Source organism: Protopterus annectens, chromosome 12.part0 (assembly GCF_019279795.1).
Source record: "Protopterus annectens isolate FY-2018-M chromosome 12.part0, PAN1.0, whole genome shotgun sequence".
Lineage (NCBI taxonomy): Eukaryota > Metazoa > Chordata > Ceratodontiformes > Protopteridae > Protopterus > Protopterus annectens.
The window spans coordinates 582,647,911-582,664,982 of NC_056746.1; the positions used below are offsets into that span (position 1 = coordinate 582,647,911).

General features: G+C 38.5%; 1 protein-coding gene across 1 annotated transcript in view; it reads left to right on the forward strand.

Moving 5' to 3' along the window:
• The window catches only part of LMF1 (lipase maturation factor 1), a 4,369,731-nt gene that overhangs the window by 3,479,844 nt on the left and 872,815 nt on the right, over window positions 1–17,072 (forward strand). The gene's annotated exons all lie outside the window — the stretch shown is intronic.

A 17,072-nucleotide genomic window follows, 5' to 3' on the forward strand; every position in this document is an offset into this window, starting at 1 on the left:
CCACACCCTTCTCCCCCACTTCACAGCATCTATTATCAGTCACTACATCAGTGTTTAGTATACTTTCCTTATATTCAAATTAGTTCCTCTAACTTCTCTTCACCTTACATCATCACCTTTCCACCCCATCCTTCATAGCTTACTACTTTAATCACTCCGTACATCTAGCATTCTTAAACTACCTTTCTCACTTTTCTTCACAATCTTCCTTTCCCTATTATATCTCACTACTCTCAATCCTATTTTCTTACACAACAACCACATCTTCCGTATCTAAGCATTCTGAAAGCTGCACTGACATATCTCCTAGCCTCTATCAAATAAACCCCCTCCTCCTATACAAAATAAAAATATTCCCACAAAAAAAAACAACAACCATTTTATTCCACCACACAATTCTACCACCAATCTACAAACTCACTTTACAAAACCTGTTAGAAACCAACAGCTACTGCATTACTCTCTCAGGTTAGCTACCTTACCCTTATGTGGAGACATTCACCCCCAGTCCTGGGCCCACACCAACCAATCCATCCTTACACCACCAATTCCTGTAAATCCTTATATATGGTCACTCTAAATCTGCAAAACATTCATAATAAAATCCCTGATTTTCATGCATGGATTACCCACAGTCAACCAGACATCATTAATGCTACCAAGACATGGCCAAAACCTTACATTAGGAACACTGGATTTCTCCCTCCTGGCTTTGCTACTATAAGATCAGATAGACCCCATAAAAAAGGAGGAGGTGTTGCATTACTTTTTCAGAACATAGTTCCCTATACAAATTCTATTCCACAGTTTGCCAGTGCCGAAATTCTTATATCTTTCCAAAAAACGAACTGTAAAAAAACTGTGCTTCATAGTTCTTTATGTAACCCCTGGCAACAACATACCCTTACTGGAGGAAATTCTTGCCTGGATTTCCAACAAAATTAAAAATGAAGCCATCGTCCTGGGTGACATAAATATCAACTGGCCAGACCTCTGCTCTAACTTCCCATCTTCAAATATTGATATGTTTAATTTTACTCAGCTTGTCACTTCCTAACTAGTACTTATAGGAACAATGATAGTGGCTCCATTTTACACTGGATTCTGGTCAATAACCCCAATAAAATATCTTCTGCCGGTACACTCCCAGACCCCCTCAGTGGCCATCTCCCTGCCTTTATTCACCAAACTGGCCACTCATTTCAAAGTCCACACCAGTATAAACAAATAAGGAACCTAACTAAATTCAACCCACTGATCTTCATAGATATAACTAAAAATGGTTAACTGGTGCATGCTAAAAACCCTCCCTCTAGATGACATAGATGACTACTTCAGCTCAGTATTTCTAAATACTCTAAATAGCCTTGCTGCTGTTTATCTAAAGAAGATCAAAACAAAACATGCTCCTTGGCTGACTAAGACCACTAAGGACCTTATGAAGCCAGAATCAAAATTTGGAAACTATGGCTAACAAATAAAAACTCTCCAGACCTGTTAAAATTTAAACAACTTTGACACCAGGTAAAAAGGTGAGTTAACAAAGATAAAACAAGAATATTGTCTAAAACATTCAGTCGAACCATAAGTTAAACCCCTAAAAATTCTGGAATTCCATTACTTCACTCCTGAATCCAGGCATGAAGAGCAACCCATGTCTGTGCCCTGACAAAACATCTCAAGAAATAGCCATTTTCTTTAATTCTCATTTTTTCAACACTATAACAGATGTCACTGCTAGTTTTCTCCAAGCACACAGCAGCACTATCCCTGTGACTCCATCAAAACCATCTTCTTACTTCCCTTCCATTACAACTTCCCAATCTTCTCACAAGGCCACTACCCATTTTACACCCACTTTCTCTTTTAAACCCCTTCCACCCCCTACAATAAAGAAAAAAAAAACTACTACTTAAGCTCACACATTGGTCTAACACTCCTGACAGCCTACCCATACAATTCCTAAAATTAGCAGTCAGTGCTATTGCCTACCCTATAGGTATACATCTAAATAGAGCCATCCAGTAATCTCATGTCTGTAAAATCTGGAAAAAAGCTTTTATTCTTTCTCTTCATAAAGGTAGCAACAGTACTGATATCTCAAACTTCAGACCTATTGCCATTCTTTCTCCTGTCTCTAAGATCTTAGAAGAATGTATACATATTCAAATTCTAAACTTTTTACTTTACAACCATATCCTGTCTCACACATGACATGGATTTAGGCCAGGCCATAGCACCACAACTGCCTTCATATCTTTTATGGGCACAATTAATAGAGCCCAAGACACTGGTAAAATTGTCTCCTCTCTATTCCTGGAACTTTCAAAAACATTTGACATTGTCTACCACCCTTTACTTCTAACCCAACTCTCTAAGAATGGCCTTCCCCGTCCTCTTCCAACTGATTCTCAAGCTACTGAGCAGACAGACAACAGGCTGGTTAAATGGCAGTACTCCCTTTCTCCATATCTTAACACTTCTACTGGAGTCCTCCAAGGTTCTATACTAGGACCCCTCCTATTCAGCATTTTCTTTAATAATTTTCATTCTTCACAATGTCAAGGATCTCTTATTCGATACGCAGATGACTTGACTATCATATGATCCACCAATCCCATATCATATCTACAACAATTAGCTGAAATGGCCTTTACCTCCACCGTGACCTTGCTGTACAATAATCCTCTGTCCCTTAACCCAACCAAAACCAAGTTCATGTTATTCACCCCTAAGAAGACAGCTCCCTTAAACAAAGCCCAGTTCACTATACTTTATCAAAGTAATACAGCAATTGACATTGTTCCCCTCACAAAACTATTATGAATAATTATAGATGAACACCTGAAAGCTGACTTACACATACATGATAGCATCAGCAAACCTCACCAAAAGCTAGAATCCTCTATAGGCATAAACATTTCCTTAGCCCTTCCACAAAACATGTTCTTGCTTCCACTTACCTACTACCCTCTCTTGCATATGGTGCTCTTCTACTTACTAACCTCAATCCTCCCTAAAAGCTAAACTTGGGCTTGTTAGAACAAAATGGCCAAATTCACTAGAAGCACCAAACACTCTACCCATGACTGTGCCGCTCTTCACTCTCAGCATTGGCTAGAACAAACACATACCTCTCCTACCTGCAGCTAACAACTGCACATAAAATAATCTTTAAACCATCAGACTGTCCTGCTGTTAGCTTGATATTTAGTTACTATCATCCAAGGCGGACTCTCTTTTCTGAGAATCAGCACCATTTGCTGGTACAAAAACAGAACCTGCCAGCTGGTCAGCTTCTATACCCTTGTTCTGTAGCGAAAAATTGTAATGTCTCACCATTAACTATTAGAACTAGTCAGAATCTTGCCTCTTTCAAAACTTCTCTGAGATACTACATATCTTCTATCTGGAATTGCACCTGTGATATGTCTACACCTCTCAAAACCTAACTGCCGTTCCTTAATGTTGACATTGAATGTTTTAATATCTACTATGTAATATTGCCAGGTGAAAGCTCCCGATCCTAATGCCAGTTCATGTATGTACCTTAGTTGTTCGTTGTTCTCTATTTTGCTAATTTGTGTTTTACAAATAGTTCAGCTAATTGTAAACTATAACAAAAATAAAAAAGTTACCACCAGGGAGTAAATGCTCCTCCACCAAAGCCAACAAATGAAGTAAAGAATGAACGTGCACAGGAGCAAACCAAGGATTATTAAAACAATCCACATAAACGAGAGATAACCAAGTCCAATTTGTAAAATCGACAAAGACAGAAGTCAATATAATCCAAAAACAGGTTTATTGTGACACAAAGCTGGTAAGTGCTTTCATCCAAGAGGACTTCTTCAGACCAATAATACTTCTCCTTGCAATTACACATATGAATACACCTGCAAATTAAACAATTAAGTAAAAGCCTTACATCATTTCCTACAACTTCCTTCTTAAAAAATGTATATACATTAAAAATGCATTCTAGATAGAATCAAACGCATATTTAAGACATCAAAAAATATAAAAAAAAAAGTATATATATATGATATGTAATCCTTTTAGTATTTAACTTTTAATCTCCTGTTCTTTAAAACGGGTCTTGGGGTACTTTGTTATTCAGGCCAGGCTTTTTATCTGCTCCAAGCCTGATGATCCATTTCAATTCACATCTCTCAGTGAAATTCCTAACACCCCCCCCCCCCCCCCCATATATTAGGAGTAATTACTTGCATAACCATAAATTACTCTGTACTGCATTTTACGTTGGTAAGACGGACAGGAAGTTGAGAGACAGGGTGAGAACACATATATCATGTCCGTACTAAATCAAATATCAATGCCCTGTCTAAACATGTTCTGGAGACCAATGAACAACATAGCTTTAGATTTATGACTGTATTGTATCCCAGTGCATTTAAGAATAAGCCCTAAATGTAAAATTAAATCACTCAAATTGACTACCTGTATATGCCATTTAGGGTAGAAAAACATATATTGCTAACCAACATGTTACTAACTACTTTTTTGTGATTCAGAGGGATCAGGACTACACAGAAAGTCAAGCTGTGATCAAAAAACATGTTTTTTGCCCTATAGTTGTCTTTAAATGAGAAGGCATTTGTTAAATTACAGTTATATTTTGAACTCATAGCTCCTGTTATTCTACATCTGACAACATTGGGTAATTCAAGGAGGTTATTTTACATCATTCAGTTACTTGTAACTGCATTTTTAAATGTCTTAACTGGCCTGTAGGCTAACTTTGTACTGTCAGTGATACAAGACATTCCATCACCCATCTTCTGCTGTATTATTGTAACCAGACATAAATCCTTATCGGGCAGGTTCCTTATTTCCAGAAGAATTTAGGATTATAACTGCATGCATGCGTGCATTTAGCTGTAACTGTCAGAACGGATGGGCAGAATTGCTTTCCTCATTCATTCTCTGTCAAGGATATATATATATATATATATATATATATATATATATATACATATATATATACATATATATTTATATATATATATATATATATATATATATATATATATATATATATAAATATATATATATATATATATTGATATTAATGAGGAGGAGGTTGGCTTTGGTATGCTATTATTCACACATATGCAGTTTGTCCTCCTAATCTACCTCCCTTTTGGGATTGTCAAAACGGCCACAAGTTGGACAGCTTGACAGAGTGTCATGTGATTGACTAACCTAACATTTTCAAAGTCAAAGAAAACTTTATTGTCATTCCGAACTGTACAGCAGTGTAGCTGAACGAAATTACAATGCTTCGTTCTCAATGCAGAAAACAGTTGCACATATAGGCAGAGAAAAATTAATAAAATATCACAGTAGAATTTTAATAAGTAGCAATTAGTAAGTAAAGTAGGACAGCAGTGACCCACACCCATCCCAGAACAGGAGACAAGGAACAATATGAAAGTAATATTGTCAAAGTAAAATTTAAACAATAGCAGCATATCTGTGAATAGACTGAATTATTGCACAAGTTTGTATATTGCACTTTACAGTCCTTCAGTGTGTAGGTGAGCTACCTTAGTATTGCACTTATTTATTGCAAATCCATAAAATAAGCCCCTAGATAAGCTAGTTATGTAACAGATGTTATGGTTCATTCTTCCCAACAGTTCAACAGTCTAATGGAGACTGGAAAGAAACTGTTTTTTAATCTAGTTTGCCTTTACACATGCCCTCATTGCATACACAGGTCATAGCTGAAATATTAATGGATTATTTTAGTTATGTGGTTAACAAATCCTTTGAATTACTTAAATCTGTTCATCAAAAGTGTTAGTACAGAGAAACATAGGGACACCTCCCCCTAAAATAAACCTTGAAAATGTTTTGTCAGCACTCTCTAGAATCAGAAACACTAGTTTCATGAGTCCTAACAGCATTGGTGGGTGCTTGCTATTAATTGTTAATCAGTTCATAGCTAACCCTTTCTCATCCTGTCTAGTGTATGTCTGTGAATATTTGCTTCAGTATGCAGTGGATGCCCCAAAACTGACCATAGTAATTATAGACTTAGTCTTACAAATATAATTTGCCATATTATACAATGCATAATAGCTTGTCACATACCTTTCGACTTCTTAGAACAAGAAATCTGGACAGAGCCATATGTAATGGGGGGACAAAGGCTCAAAAATAGAGGCAATTTTTAAATATTGGCCTTACAAACTTAGAAAGTTGATAGAATAACATGTTATGCATTAGCATGAATTTTCTGAAGGGTATGACATCTGAAGCTCAAATTTCTGTCATTAATTTCTGACTTCAATCTTAAATGATTTGCCGGAAAAACCACAATTTTGTGAAAATTAACCAAAAATATGAAACAAAAATCTGGACATTCTGTGAAAATCTGTACAGTTGAGAGGTACTCATGTCTAACAAATGACACCATAAGCAATATTCAAACCCATAACTCTAACTAATTTAGATTCATAAAGTCAGCCTGAGTGGTTTCTATTACAGTGTCCCTGAAGCTTTTGATGAACTTCTCTTCATCCAAACTGCTTACTTTGACCTAACTGAGACCTTGAACATTATCTTCCATGCAAGTATCATAGCTAAACTCCCTACTAAATATTATGTTATCCACTAGTTTACTGACAGAGTCCACACTGTGGACATAGGTGGTACCTCTTCTAGTCAGAGGACTGTGAGTGTAGGTGTATCAAAGGGGTCTGACTTAGGCCACCTCCTGTTTAGCGTGTATGTCCATGAAGTGAAATCTAACACTGAAGGCCTTTGGCAGACAAATGCAAATCTGATGCAGTTTTCCTCTTCTAATATTTGTATTGTCCTAAAGGCCCTAGTAAGACTAACATCTTGTGTGTCAGTCATAGGCTCAACCCAAACACCAGAAAAGTGTAGCATAGTTAATTTTGTCAAAGACACACCTCCATCCTCTTATCACATGAATAGCACCTCCCCTCAAAACAAGTACAGGCATCAGAGACTTTTCTAGTGATCTTAATAACAAACTCTCTTTTGGCAATAATTTTTCTATGTTGTGATGAAAAGCTCCTACTTTGGACGACTTATTTGTCAGTGTATGTTAGCCAGGTTCAGGGAAGTCTTGATCCCACCATATTTTTCCATGATTAGACCTGCCTTGGACTACAGTACCCTTTTTTGGCTGTACCTGTCTAAATACCTTGCCCAACTTGAAAGACCGTAAAGAATCTTAACCAAAAAGATCCCTGGTTTAGTCAGCTTAAGCTACTTTAATAGGTTAAAAGCACTTTTTCTTCTACTCTGTATGGCTGTGTGATGATATTTGTTTTGCTTATTGGGCACTAAAAGACCCTGGCCTTTCGAACCTCCTCTTCCTTTATAAAACTATCATTATTGCAAATACTCACCTACATAACTGGATGACTAACCATAAATTTATGCTGGAGTTTGTGCTAATTATATGTTAAGCAGGGGAAACTAATAGACCCATGTTACTACTCTGGCAATTTGCTAAAATAATTGATGGCTCTCTGGCCATAAATCTAGTAAGAAACAGTAAACTGAAAAATCAGTAATTTTCATGACAATAAATAACTACTCTGGAGAAGGCAAAATGATGGCAGGTTTAAAAAAGGTAAATTTTATTCATTGCCATCTGATAAACTGAACATATCTAAGGAGATATAATTTAAGATTACTGTTTGACAAACTTGACAGAGTAAAGCTAACTAGTTAGAGTATCTGTTAACATACCAAATACACGCTGAAAATTAAGTTGAACAAAAACACCACAACTTCAACCACCACGATGTAAGAACCACACTGACAACAAGGAATACTGGTCACAGAAAATTTATTCTGGTACCTCGTCTTTCCCCTTCATGGAATAATTTATCTAACAAAACCACATCCATTTATATACCATATACTCAAAAACACCTAGTGAAATACCTTCAGTTAAATAATTGAACAATTAAATATGCTAAACATTAAATTAGGGAAAAAAGGAAAAACAGGGTCAACACAGAAATCACATTCTCAAAAAGAGTATGTTTAACATTCAAAAAATGTAAAGATAAATACCCTACAAATGCACTTTAAAAAAATGACATCACTTATATAAACATAAAGACTAAATAAATACATGCCTCTAAATATAAAAGGCTGGATAATTTAAATAAACATTAAATAGCAAATTCACAGGGTAATATTACTATCTAAATTCATGTCTGTAGTGTACAAGGTATGATAGTTAATAATCATTCTGCATTCTAACCTGTTTAATTCCCTTCTATAATTCCCACCATTAATGACTGAAGGTCTTGCTAAAACACTAAAAAATAAACCATTCGCTGAACCATCGTGTTTGGACATGAAATGTGCCGCCACCGGACTGTCCACTTTACATCTCCTAATGTTCCCCAAATGCTCTAATATACATAGCTTAACCTACCTAGTAGTTTGCCCAATGTACCAAGTTTCACTACAATCACATCCAATGATGTAAACTACACCACATGAATTACAATAAAAAAACCTCTAGCTTTATATATCCTCCCATTAATCTTGAAACCATCCAAATTTTTGACTCTGCTACAAATTGAATAATTACCACAAAATAAGTCCCCACCTTACCCAATCATTCTGTTCTGAATGTTTCTCCATTAAGTAGTTCTTTTAAGTTGTTATATCTCCCATAGGAAAAAATAATGTGTCATGCAAAAAGAAAGCCTACAGACACATCTTCACTAACAACACACCATACCTGTTTTACTGTATCTTCCAAAATAGAAGAAAAAACAAAAAATAACTTCTCCATATGTTCATCAGTTTTTATACAATGCCTGCCAGCCTTTCTTATGCTACATCTTGCGCCCTGAATTTTATTTCTGGCCTTAGTGAGGATATTATCTGAATAGCTTCGCAAAATCAATCTATCATACACTTGGTCCAAATAACCACCTCTAAGCTTCTCATCAAATGTATTTAAATAGATTCTTCTGAATTCCCCATAAGGCAAGGAATTTATTAAATGGGGAAGGTGCATGCTGTCAGCATGTAAAACAATATTAACCGAAGTAGGCTTCCTATAGGGTTTATACTGAATCCTATCCCGATTATCTACATAAAGTTCCACATCAAGAAAAAGAATGTTTTGAGAACTCATATTCCAAGTAAATTTCAAACCATGGGGGTTGCTACTAATATGTTTCATGAAGCCCAAAAGATTCTCCTGATTGCCCCTACAAATAAAATGAAATCATCAATGTATCTCTTGTAATAGATAACATAGCTGAAAGAATATTGATTTAAGAATATAAACTGTTTCTCAAAATCTCCCATATAAATAATGGCATAAGAAGGGGCGAAAGCTGCCCCCATGGCAGTCCCTCTCAACTGTGAGTAGAAATCATCTTTCCATTTAAAATAGTTATGGGTCAAGCAAAATTCCAAAATTGACAAAAGAAAGGAAGTACGGGGTCCTTCCCCCATAATCCTAGCCATAGCGTCCAAGCTCTGTCTTATTTGTATGTTAGTATACAGTGCATTAACAATAACCATTCGCGTTCTCTTTTTGAAAATGTGTTTTCTGTGTTGACCCTGTTTTTCCTTTTTCCCTAATTTAATGTTTAGCATATTTAATTGTTCAATTATTTAATTGAAGATATTTCATTGGGTGTTTTTGAGTATCTGGTGTATAAATGGATGTGATTTTGTTAGATAAATTATTCCATGAAGGCAAAAGGCCGAGGTACCAGAATAAATTTTCTGTGACCAGTATTCCTTGATGTCAGTGTAGTTCTTATATTATGGTGGTTGAAGTTATGGTGTTTTTATCTGTTAACATATTTATTGGTTATTTCCTTGGTAACTTATCATTAGCATCCCTTCATTTCAGTAAGTATTTCAACCAAAATAAACAAATGGGTAGTGAACACAAACAACAGTCCTGTGTTAGTCATACAAAGCTGTATGCCCACTTATTAAATATATTTACAAATGAAAAAGAATTACCTGTTGTACAGGATTTTTTTTCTGTCCATTGCTCTGTTAACTATCTGATAATCTAAATGACGTAGATTTAGACCACATGTTTGACATTTTTCTTGCCCAGAACATATAGAAGTAAATAATTGCAAGTTTTTTTTTTTTTTTTTATGAAACCAGGGATATTGAGAAGATTTTTAGACTTGCAGCTAATTCATTGCTTTATGTGTGTATTTGCATATGTAATTGATAATTATAGCTCAAGATAGTGAGAAAGGTAAGAAGTTGTAAATGGTGAAGGGGTTCTTCCTAGACTAATAGGGACAGGGAAGAGATGGCTTGTTAAGGGGAGGACAGCAGAAAAGAAGAACTTTATTTCTCAGGGGACATGAGAAAGTTGAGACCAGGCAGAAATTATATTTTTTGATATATATATAAAAGCATTTGACACGGTGAATTGGAGTATTACTGTTTAGAATTCTGTAAGAGATAATCATGTGGCAAGGCTTAGGGGATGTATCGAAGCACTCAGACTCCTAAATTAATGAGGCAGAGGAATTAAGGAGGACTACAAGGTAAGGGTGGCCTTTATCTTCTAATCTGTCTTGTTTTAGTGATAGACTTACTAGCACAGAGGGTGAGAGAGTGCTTGGGAAATGTACCATATGTAAGTGGAAATCTGTAGGCTGTTTCCAGATTATTGTATGTTATCAACAGAGAGTCTGGATGTAGCGATGGAAGAGGTGTGATGATAACTGAAGACTTTATAATGAATTCAGGACTTGTATGTAACTAGAAGAAGACTGTGCAAGTGAGATTTTGACAGGGAAGCCTAAATTAAAAGATGGTTTGATAGCAAGGAAATAGGGAATTAAGTATCTGAGTATAGGAGTTTGGAAGTCGTTACGATAGTCATTGCAGAAAAAGTATAGTAAGTGGTTTGAATAAGGCAAAAGCTTGATGGTTTAGTAAATCCAGTTATGTCAGTGAGACAAGTAAATGTGGTACAGGTGATAACGTCCAAGGGTACTATACATGTTAAGAAATCTTCCACCAAGGGAAGATAAAAAGTAGGTTCAAAGCTGCTGATTAGTTTAGATTAACACTGGGGAGAAGACAGGAAGAAGTTGGGAGTCCTAACTTCCAGATGTATTTGCAAGCAGTGATGTTAGAATTGGTTGTAGGAAAGCCAGGAAGAAGAAGAGGAATAGGCATATACCTCTCAATCTCTGAGTGCAAGAAATCTGCTCAGATGCAAAAATTACCCCCAAAGTAGGGACATTTTTTAAATATTGCATTTATGAACTTAGAAATTTAATATATTAAAAGGTTGTGAGTCACTGTGCATTTTCTGAAGGATATGGCGTCTGAAACTCAAATATTTGCTATTATTTTAGTGACCTCAACCATTTGTGATTTGCCAGAAAACTACAGATTTTATTGGGGACAGACAAGACAAACCCCATCCCTGTCTATATTCAAACGCAACTTGAATCTATGGATAGAAAGCAGAAAATTTACCCTAGGACTGCCTCATTGCTGCTAATGTACAGGAACAGCTCCCAAATGGGTCTCCTCTTATTATCTATGGTATGATCCCAGTTATTCTCATTAGGGGTCATTTTTCCTCACTAATGGGTTATGGATCTAACCCTCAGATCTGACTCAGCTGCATTTTCAAGACTTGGATTATAGTCTCAAGTTCCTCCCTCTATCCATCATGCACTACACTATCCCCAACTCCTCAGGTCTCATTTGCCACCTTCCAGCTAAGATGCAGATCCCTGGTCTCAAGCGTGAGCTAGATTGTTTTTTTTTTCCTTGAATTTGGTAAAATTGATATTATAAACCTATAGCTGTAACTTTATAGTTGGTTTTCAGTATTCTGTGGATTTTTTTCTTCCTCCCTTGATTTCATAGTTTTTTTGGAGTGTTAGGGTGCTTGTTATGTCTGTTGTTTTGCACTTCTTGTATCTCTATTCTTAAAAAAATGTGTATATATAGTTAAGAAAACTATGTTTTTCTAGTTTAGACATTTAAATAAGAGTATTTACTGTGTGTTGTGTTAATTATGTCTGAAAAACCTTCTGGTTTTAAAAGATGTACTGCTTGTGGGCACAAGATTCCTAACTCCGATGCTCACAAGAAGTGCGTATATTGCCTGGGTCCTGAGCATTTAAGATCGGCCTGTGAAATCTGTGCCACCTTTAATCCCAAGGTCATATCTGACTGACAAAAACAAGCTGATCTTAAAAGGTTTATTGCCTGCAGCCTCTTCCTCTGGAGCCCAACCCCCTCCCCCTAAGTCGCATGGCTTGGACAAGCCTAGAAAGAGGTCCTTACATAAGTTCATAGGTGTTTACTAGGCTAAAGACCACAAAGGCCTTTTTAAGCCTAGTCATGCATCCCAAATCTCTGACGAGTTGTGGTACCCTCGATAAGTGCAATCATGAGCCTGGGAGATGAACCATTTATAGGTTACCTGTTTGCATCTGAGGCATAGGTGCCAAACCAGGGATGAATTTCCAATTTCCCATCCAGTTGTCCAAGTTGCGCTTGAATTGGATTAGGGAGGAACTCTGTTTCACATAGGTGGGGAGCCTGTTCTATAGATGAAGTAGTCTCTGGGATACATACCTATCTCTCCAACAGGTCCTATTTATATCACAAGCAATGTTTAAGTCTTTAGCACGGGTAATTCTGGTACTGTTTGTTTTGTGGATATGCAGGAGGTCCATCAGAGTGGGGTCTGACAATGCCCTGTATGTCAGGCATAGATCTCTCCTCAAAAGCCTGTAGGAGTCAGAATACAGGGGTAAGGCCTTGGGGCAGTCTGCATAGGACATATTACTTATGCCCTGTATTCTTTTAGTGAGGTACCTCTGTGGATGTTCCGTTTGTTGGATATGCCTGGTTAGCTACATACCAAAGGGGTCATTGTACTCAGTGATAGGTCTGATGAATGCCTAATACAATGGAGCAATGACTTCCTTGGACTTAGATGCCATACCTATGTTTTATGAGTTGTGCAACATAGAATGATTTTCACACCACTGTAGACACATGATAGTCAAAGGCTAGATTACTATCTATGTGTGTCTTTATATCCCTAACTACTGGGTCAGCTGTAAGGGGCGTGTTGTCAATATGATTGTTACCAGGGACGGATGACTTCCCAAAGATACTATTATGCATTTCTTGGCATTTAGTTTTAGTCCATGACTCTAACACCAGTTGTCTGTGTCAGCCCCTCCTGGAGAGCATTTGTGTCAGTGTGAGATTCAATGAGAGCTCCTAATTTGCAATCATCTGCAAATTTAGTCAGCCAGAGACCACTGGCATTGGCCGTGACTTCTGAGAAGTAAATGCCAAAAAGGAGCAGCCCAAGGACTGATCACTGAGGGACTCCACTTGTGACTGGCCTATTTGTAGAGGTGGACTCTCCAATTATAACTTCCTGGGTCCTGTCTGTGAGCCAGTTGGCTATCCACTGGGTGACATATGGGTTTGTACCTAACCTCTTGAATTTGTCAATAATGCCAGAGTGGGGTATTGTGTCAGATGCCTTGGCCAGGTCAAGGTAGGCAGTATGAATGATGTTGCCCTCATCTATTGCTTTGCTGACCTTCTCAAAGAAGTCCACCAGGTTGAGTAGACATGATCTGCCCTTTATGAAACCAAACTGGGTTGGGTCCAGTGTCTGGAGGTTTACTGTATCTCTGTTGATCATTTCCATGATAATTCTTTCCATGGCTTTACATATAAGAGTAGTGAGACTTATAATCTGTAGTTTCCAGGGTCTGTAGATGACCCACCTTTGTGCAGTGGGATGACTGTTGCATTTCTCCATTCATGAGGCATGAAGCCTGTTTTGAGGCTACAGTTAAATAGTAATTCCAGAGGCCCTGACAGGTCATGTTTCATGCTATTTAGAAGGCATCCTGGGATATTGTCTGGGCCCATTGATGCATTGTTCTTGGTCTTAGAGAGAGCATTAAGGACCTGTTCCCTAGTGATAGTAGGGGGAGTTATATTTGGTGATATTTCCTGAGGGGAAGGTTGAGGTGGAGAGAGGAGTAAAGTTGGAGCTGAATTTATCAGCCAGGAGGTTTGCTATATCTTCTGGCTCAGTATTGTTGGATCCATTTACAATGAGCTCTGCACACAATTGTGTATTGCCTTTGAGGATGCAGACAGCTAAAGAATGCTTTGTCGTTGTCCTTGGCAGGGAGGCCAAACTTACCTCATATTTGGCTTTGATAGACTTCATTTGTCCTCTGAGTTGTTTAGTTTAATGAGAGTGCTTTTATCCTGCTGGGTGTTGCACCTCCTAATTTTTCCCATAATTTTCTTCCTCCTGTTATACATCTGACTGATTGTGCGATTCCACCAGGGCAACTTGATTTTTGAATTGGTTCTGTACTTCTTCCTGATAAGTGTAGCTGCCTCTATACAGCTATTAACATGCTTGTACAGGGTTTCAGTGAACAGTTCAGCATAGGCAGAAGTGTTCTCAGGGTTTACAGGGGCTTGAAATTTTGCCAGGTTCTCACTTAATAGCAGGAGGTTAGCCTTAGAGTCTCCAAGATCTTCCTCTGTACTTTCTCGATAGCATAATAAAACTTCAGATCCAACATCTTTGGATCTAAAGTCGACTTCTCTCTCAGATCCACATTCTTCCTTGGATCTGAAAGTTATTTCTTCCTGTTTGGATCCAAAGATAGTTTGGAACTGATGGGGGTTATTGTTATAGGCACTTCACCCCTTCCTTAGGCTCCAGGGTCAGGTCCTGAGCCTTTGGATCTGACAGCTAGGACCCGAATGCCAGAAAGTGTTTTAAGACCAGTCTTACCAACTCTACCAGCAAGGTTATTTCAAACGCCTTCTACACATTCTAGACCTGCCTCCTCAACTTTTCCCATATCTTCTAGGATCTTGACAGAGGCCAGTGTGAACAGGATGTTGTGGAACTTTCTCAGGGCTCAGATTCAGATGAGGGTCTTGCCAACTCCATCCCCTCTTGGATCTGTGAGTACACCAGCCCAGCATATGCAGACTCCTTCTCTGATCTGACTAATAGTTTTGGAGACCCAGGATCCTAGATACCCGTGAGAGTCACCGTCTGATCTGAGGTAGATCCCTTCCTCAACTCCGACCATTTCCTTGACCAGGCATGCTCCAATTTTATTGGATCAGAGGGGGTCTCATATCTGAGATGTTGATGCTGGGTCTTGGGGTCAGCTCCACATCTTGTCAGAGCTGTCCCTTCCTCTTAGTGCCTCAGCCCTCGACAGCTTTGTTCCAGTTCTTTCTGGACTGAGATGTTGATGCTGGGTCTTGGGGTTTGGGGTCGGCTCCACATCTCGTCAGATCTGTCTCTTCCTCTTAGTGCCTCAGCCCTCGACAGCTTTGTTCCAGTTCTTTCTGGAGGCTGCTGATCTGGGGTTCACTCATCTTTTTCTCAACTGCTTCTGCTCCAAGGGAGATGGGAGGAATTTCCCCGGGTCCATTGACTTTCCAGATTGTAGAAAGGGCCTTCTCTTTACATAGAGATCTGTTCTGTAACATCTCAGATCCTTCCCTTCATCTGGTTCAAGCACTGAGCCTTTTATTCCTGCTCCAGGTCAGCCTACCCCAGGAAGCCTCCATGGTCTTCCTCCTGAGGAACTTCCCCATTTTTCAGACACCTCTCCTGAACACCCCAGAGAGGCGGTTCCACAGAAGACGACATGTAAAAAGGGCACACAGTCTCCCTGATGGAGTCTCTGACCAAAGGCACCAACTTTGATGAGGGAGAAGGATCCCTTCGATCACCACCAGATGATGTCTCCTTTAGAGATATCCTGGAAATACTTAGAATGGTGACTGGTCTGCCCAGCCTCCTCCTTCTCAAGAGTCGGTGTTCTTGAAAGTTTTCGAGGTGGGCCCATCTACATCTTGGGTGACCCCCTCGGCAGATGAACTTATTGACTTAGTTTCCTGATGGGCCTGGAAGAAACCAGACACTGTTGAGCCCATTCCCAAGCATCCAGATAAATTTCTAGTTCCACCAGCAGACTGAACAGATTGAAGCAAGTGTGTTCCAGTTGATGCCATTGTTGTGGCTGCAGTCACAAAAAAGGAGGTAGCCAAGCAGAACTCCTCTGTCCATCCATTGAACAGGAAGTCTAGAGTGATGGACAGATTTGGAAAGCACATCTACTCCTCAGCCACGTTTGTGCTGAGGACATTAAATTATTTGGCACACTTTACCTACTTGCAAAGAGATTTGATCAAGGAGCTCTCATACTAAGACCATGTCGGCAGAGGACTTCAAAAAAGGTTTCTCCCCAGCTGATTACTCTACCATACATTGATAATTCCTCGATGAGGTTGATCCCTGATACAGTGGAGGGTACCTCATGAGCAGCCGGTTCAGGTATATCTGTGAGGAGACATGCTCACCTGCAGTGAGCAGGAAGGTAGGACCCTGTCTGCCATGAGAATTAAGTCTTCTATTCTTCAGAGGACCTTCTCTAGAAACCATTGACCAGGTGAAAAAAAACTTGGTTCCAGAAGACTCACGGGCCTTTTCAGGATCTGGACGGGGATACTTCCTCCAAAGGCAGAGAAGGAGGGTTTAGTGGAAGATCTCACCCCAGAGACAGAGGGGGTCCACAAAACCACAGCTTCAGAGACTCCCTCTCTGATAGGCCCTATCAGTGCTCCTGAAGAGCTGCCCGACTGTCCATCTCTGGAGGCAGTTGGGGGTCTTGCATACATACAGATATACCCGTCACAATGAGATATTTAAATAATAAGAGAACAAGACAATGTTAAATATATATTAACAGTAACATCAAAGTTCAAAATCACAGGAATATTTAAAACAACATTGCAAGACAGTCTCAAATGAATAAAGAAAAATATCTAAGCTAAGCTTTGCTATATTCCTAATTATATCTAAGAGAATTACTATACCATAGTACACTTACTTAATTAGAGCAGCAAGGCAGATGTGGTGAATAGATCCTCTAGCTGATGTTGTCATGTCAAAGACAGACTACAGAATGCTCAGTCTCACTCTTAGAGACTTCTTAAAT